The sequence below is a fragment of the Mus caroli genome, unplaced genomic scaffold (assembly GCF_978045245.1).
Source record: "Mus caroli unplaced genomic scaffold, Mus_caroli_1 scaffold_8, whole genome shotgun sequence".
In the NCBI taxonomy this organism is placed as follows: domain Eukaryota; kingdom Metazoa; phylum Chordata; class Mammalia; order Rodentia; family Muridae; genus Mus; species Mus caroli.
The window spans coordinates 17,704,594-17,710,436 of NW_028227263.1; positions in this window are offsets into that span (position 1 = coordinate 17,704,594).

A 5,843-nucleotide genomic window follows, 5' to 3' on the forward strand; every position below is an offset into this window, starting at 1 on the left:
TCAGCTTCCTGACCAGGGCGTGACCTGACCACTCACCTCCTGCCCTGCCACAACCCCTTCCCCAACACAGTTCACTGTACCCTGTGAACAAAACAAACCCTTCGTTCCTTCCATTGCTTTGTCAGGCATTTTGTTATAGCAATGAGGAAAGTTAGTGGAGCAAGGGCAGCTGATCTGCGGCTACACCAATGAAGAAAAGACAACTCCTTCTCTTCAGCTGCTAACTGCAGTTGTCCCTTCCACCCCTTCCGGAGGGGTAGGGCCTCATAGGCCCAGGACCCAAGCCTATGGACTGTTGATCCAATCCCTAAACCCCGCCACAGACATGCACATAGACTTGTCTCCCAAGTGATGCTAGATCCTGTCCAGTGGACAGTATTAACCACCATAGCTTATAACTTCCAGGAGAAAGTGTAGGTTGTAAATTGAGATTCATTTGGATCAATGTCAGCTTTGAACCCTGCAGCAGATATGGACTCCACCACACACGCCCATGGCAGGCAGCTGTGGGTGCATGCCCAAAGTAGATTACAGCTTACAGAAGCTAGAATCAGAAGTAAGCCCGAAAAGTGGAGCTGAGCTTACAGCTGCAGGCAGAAGCAGGAACTTACCCCAGGACCGCATCGGGTGCCTTTTCCCTGCTGGCTGAAGCAACTATCAGGAGATTTAAAGCTCCACAAGTGTTTCCCTTCTCCGCCCCCACCCCATGCCCTTCCTCTTTAATTACATGCATGTGTTTGTTTAGAGGAGGGGTACATACAACTTGCAAAGGCTCATGTGTGAAGGCCAGGGCATAACTTGTCGCCTTCTGCCTTGTGAAAACTCCAGGAATTGAACTCAAGATTACCAGACAAGAGCCTTCCCCTGCTGAGCCGTGAAGCTGACCCTCTCTCCCCCTTTTGGGAATCAAACATTTAAGGATTATGACATTCACAAGAAGCTGCATCCGGGATTAGAGAGGATTGCTCAGTGGTTAGGGGCACTTGCTGCCCTTGCAGAAGGACCCAGGCTCAGTTCCCAGTACCCACATGGTGGCTCACAACTATCTGAAACTCCAATTCCAGGGGACCCACGCCCTCTTCTGACCTCCACATTCATGCAGGCAAAACACTCCTAGTCATAAAATAAAATCAATAAATTCCTTAACTTTTTTTTTTTAAGAAACCACATTAAACAAAGCCAAAAACACCAGCAAAGCCAGAGAAACAGAAGAACCTGACGTCCACAGTTGTTTTATTACCGGATGCCAACGGTCAGCTTTAACAACGAAAAGCACAAAGCACACAAATACAAAAAGAAAATAATGCCTATCCCAAGGGAATGGAAACGACAGCAGAAACCGTGCAAGACAAAGACCAAGGGGATCTTCCTAGCAGAGTCAAATATGTTTTACATTCTCTTCTAGATGGGACACGGCTGTTGCTTCCAGGAACTCCCAACAGCAATGGCCGCCTGCATGAGACTTGTATAAGACTAGGGCTGTTAACATGCCACCACTGATGGGAGAAGGATCCCTGAGGAGCTAGAGCAGCCATCCTCAACCTGTGGGTCATGACCCCTGTTAGGGATCAATGACTCTTTCACAGGGGTCCCCTAAGACCATCAGAAAACACAGATATTTACATTATGATCCATAACAGTAGCAACAAAAACAATTTTATGAGGCAGATCCCATAGGCCTGCTGAAGCGGGGGCTGACCAACTCAGCTACCATCCAGGCCCAGATCCAGTGCTTTGAGATGGTCCACCCCAACATCCACTCCACCCATGAGCTGCTGGATCGTGTGACAAACCTGGTCCTGCAGAAGCAGATCTCGGATCGCTCTGACTCTAGGCAATGTTCAGGAATCACCAGTCAAACCAAACAAACATTGACCTCAGTTAAGCAAGAATAGTTTATTGAACACACACCTTAATACGGGACATCCAGGACCACAAAATAAAGAGACTCAGGAACCTAATTACAGTAATAGTCTGCTCTCAGAGTAGACTTTTTATAAGAAAAACCAGGTTCAAACCTTAACAACCAGGTTTAAAGGGCAAGGAGAGGATCAGTTGGCTTAATAGACAGAGTATTATCAGCTAACCTTTAAGCTGATTTCAGAACTTTGAGATAACAGAGCATGAATATTATAATCATAACTTTTTGGCTTATTAGTAGCATTCTTCAGTGTCAGCCACAAAAAACACAGTGAGCTCACGTGTAGGTGCAGGGAGGGCCGCCCAGTGGTCAGCTCTGACTCAAGATAATTTAGACGTTAACAATTCATATTGACCTTTGATTTGATGGGTCCTCCGTAAAGCTTTGCGGAATTTCTTAAGATTAGCAAACTTCATACAGAACATTCAGAACATATAGAAGAAAAAAAAAAAAAACAAGGAATGTGGTCAGCATGTCGTTGAGCCAAATCACTTCTCTGTGTCAGTGACTGGCAGGTATTCTATAGCAGCAATATGAAATATCTAGCAAGCATGGAACAAAATGGCAACAGCTATTCTAGGGGTGGGGGGAAGGGAGCCACCATAGCAGGTGCTGTTGACCATAGCAGTCAACAGCAGGATACTTGAGAGGAGTCTCAGTGATGGTCCAGTACTGATGGTGTGTCAGAAACCAGAAACCTTGAACCAGATCAATAACTCACTGCAATGAGCACTTGCACATAAAGCTGTTTGGGGGAAAAAAAAATACTGTGTGACACAGTGCAGCTTCCAACGTCACTACAATGAATGGATAGGTGCTGAGAGGGGGAAAAGATGGAGTAACAGAACAGTGCATGCGAGGTGGAGAGAGGCGGAACAAGGGAGGCCACAGCTGTGACAGCTGTGGGAGAAGGGTGTGGTCAATGGAGGGGCGTGTTGTTACCCAGTAGGGTCAGCAGGGTGGCATGCAGCAGCCTGGGGCTTGCGCAGACTGCCTCCCTAACACACTGCCCAGCCACACAATCACTCTGGCTCTGCACAACAACAGGATGTCTGAGAATGATTCATTTCCTGGAGTGGACCTCCTCATCTGTACAGTATAATCTGTACTTCCCCTGGAGGCCATGCTGGTATCAATGGTCCATACTGTTGCCCCAGGGTAAGATGAAGCTCCAGGGCAGTGTTGATGCCCATGGACCTGGATGTTGCCGTGGGCCATGTTTTGGTCCAAGGACCTGCCCTGAGCTGCCCTTCCCCCAGAGGCTCTTCCCTATATGACCCAGCCATTTTGGTTACCTGCCCCTTTTGTGTCCTTGCACTCTTGGCTGCCATATTTGATCCCCTTCTCTCTCCAACCCCTTACACACACACACACACACACACACACACACACACACAAACACACACACACAGTCCAGCTCAGTCTGGTGATGTTCTCTGGACTCTCCCAGACGTCCCTGCCTCTGGCTATGCTCCCCTCATGTATACAACAAACCATGTATGCTCCCCTCCTCCACCAAACCCAGGAACAGTCATGTGCTTTCCTTTTTATTTCTTTCTTCCATTAAAAACACATCAGAGCAGACTGAGAAACAGTGAACCAAGGAAGCTCTTTTGCTATAAAACTTGCCAGAGCTTCTTTCAAAAGGGGGGGGGGGGGAGGAAGGAAGATAAGAAAAAGAAAGGAAAGAAAAACAGCTGAAGACAGCTCAGAAGTTGAGAGCGCAGACTGATGTTGCAGAGGCCCCCAGCTTGGTCTGACTTCCACAGGTGTGTGCACTCATATGCACACACCCACATGAAGACACACATGTAACACAATGTAAAATAAGAAAAATGGGATGGGGTTGGTGAGATGGCTCAGCTGCTCTCCTGGAGGTCATGAGTTCAAATCCCAGCAACCACATGGTGGCTCACAACCACCCAGCAAATGGGGCTGGAGGGAGTTGGGGCCGGAGCAAGCAGGGGCCAGAGCAAGAGGGAGAAAGGGAAGTGGAAAAAAAAACTCAATGTATGATGATAAATAAGCATCATTGCTTTCTAAGGGGGGGGGAGGAGAGAGAGGGAGGGAGGGAGAAAGAGAGAGAGAGAGGGAGGGAGGGAGGGAGGGAGGGAGGGAGGGAGGGAGGGAGGGAGGAAGGAAGGAAAAATAGGATGGGCATGGGGACTCATGCCTTCAATTCCATCACTGAGGAGGCAGAGGCAAGTGGATCTCTGTGAGTTTGAGGCCAGCCTAGTCTACAGAGTGAACTCCAGGACAGCCAGGGCTACGTAGAAAACCTAAAATAATAACAATAATAACAACAAATAAATAACTAAAATAATAAATCAATCTAAAAGAAAGGGAAAAGAAGGAATTACAGCTAGGTGTGGTAGCACACACACACCAACCATCCCAGCACTCTGGAGATGAGGACAGAGGGTCAGAAGTTCGAGGTCATCCTTGGCTACACCACTCATATAAAGGCCAGCCTGGGATACAGAAAATCTGCTGAAAAAAAAATGGGGAAAAAGAAAACCCAGCAAGATGGTTTAGTGGGGAGAAGCCTAACATCCTCAGTGCAATCCTCATGGCTGAAAGAGATAACGGACTCTCAGAGTTGTCCTTCTACCCTGATAGACAGACAGACAGATAGATAGACACAAATACATATATCTCAGCACAAGTAGGCATACATACATACACATACATACACACACATATACACATATATACATACACATATACGCACATGTACACACACATATACACATACACACATACACACATACACACAGAGAGACAAACAAATAAAATATAAATGAATGTATCAAACTTTTATGAAGAAAAGAAAAGGGAGACCTGACACTACCATCAAGAATAGCACATTTCTCCCAAAGAGAAGCAAGAAGCCCATATCTGACCCTACCTCCCTCATCAACCACTGCCCTGGTTTCACTTCCATTTTGCAAAACTTCTCCAAAGCAGTTGTCTATATCCGCTGTGTGTTTTTAGCCCTAAAACTCCTTCCAAGCATGTGAACCCCATCCTAGCCCCTTCCCTACCGAAACAGTTTCAGAGATCACTAAGCCAATGTGGCTTACTGCCACCTTCAGTTCCTTGTCCTTATCTTTAGTGATTCAGCCCCTTTGACACTTCCTCACGACTTTCTGTAACTAATTTGTTTAGTTGCCAACTGAAACCCCACAGTGCTGTCTCTGCTACCTTCTCGGTTTCTTTGTCCAATTCTTTCTTTCCCAGTAGAAGAGCTCAGAGTTTAGTCCTTTTACCTCTTTTTGTAGAAGTCGTCGTAGTAGTAAATGTTGTTGTTGTTGTTGTTGTTGTTGTAGTTTGTTATAGTAGTAAAGGTAATTGTAGTAGTAGTTACAGCAATTACAGTAGAGGTAATAGTTGTAGTAGTAGTAGTGTTATAGTTGTAATTGTTGTTGTAGTTGATTTGAGACAGGGTCTCACTATGTAGCCCCAGGTGTCCTGGAACTCACAATCTAAAATCAGGCTGGCCTCAAACTCCCAGAGATCTACACACTTCTGTCTCCCAAGTACTGGCAGTTCATATGTATGTGTACATGTGTGTGTTCATAGATGTATTTGTAGGTGTGTGTTCACATGTACATCTTTACTGGCCAAATAATTCAACCCCTCACTGGCGTGACTTGTTTCATCGCCAGTCACTAACAATCTGACCTACCTTCTCAGTCACTTTCTGTGGATCGGCACATAAAGCAAGTCCGCCGCACACGTGGATCGGCACATAAAGCAAGGCCGCCGCACACCATTGAGAGCTGAATGATTTGACCAGTAAAGATGTGCCAGATCATTCTTAGGTTCGAATGGTTTGTTATTTATACAAACAGCCAAAGCTCCTCATGGTCTTTATCTTCTAAATCACAGAGGATGACAAACATAAAGCTATACACCTATG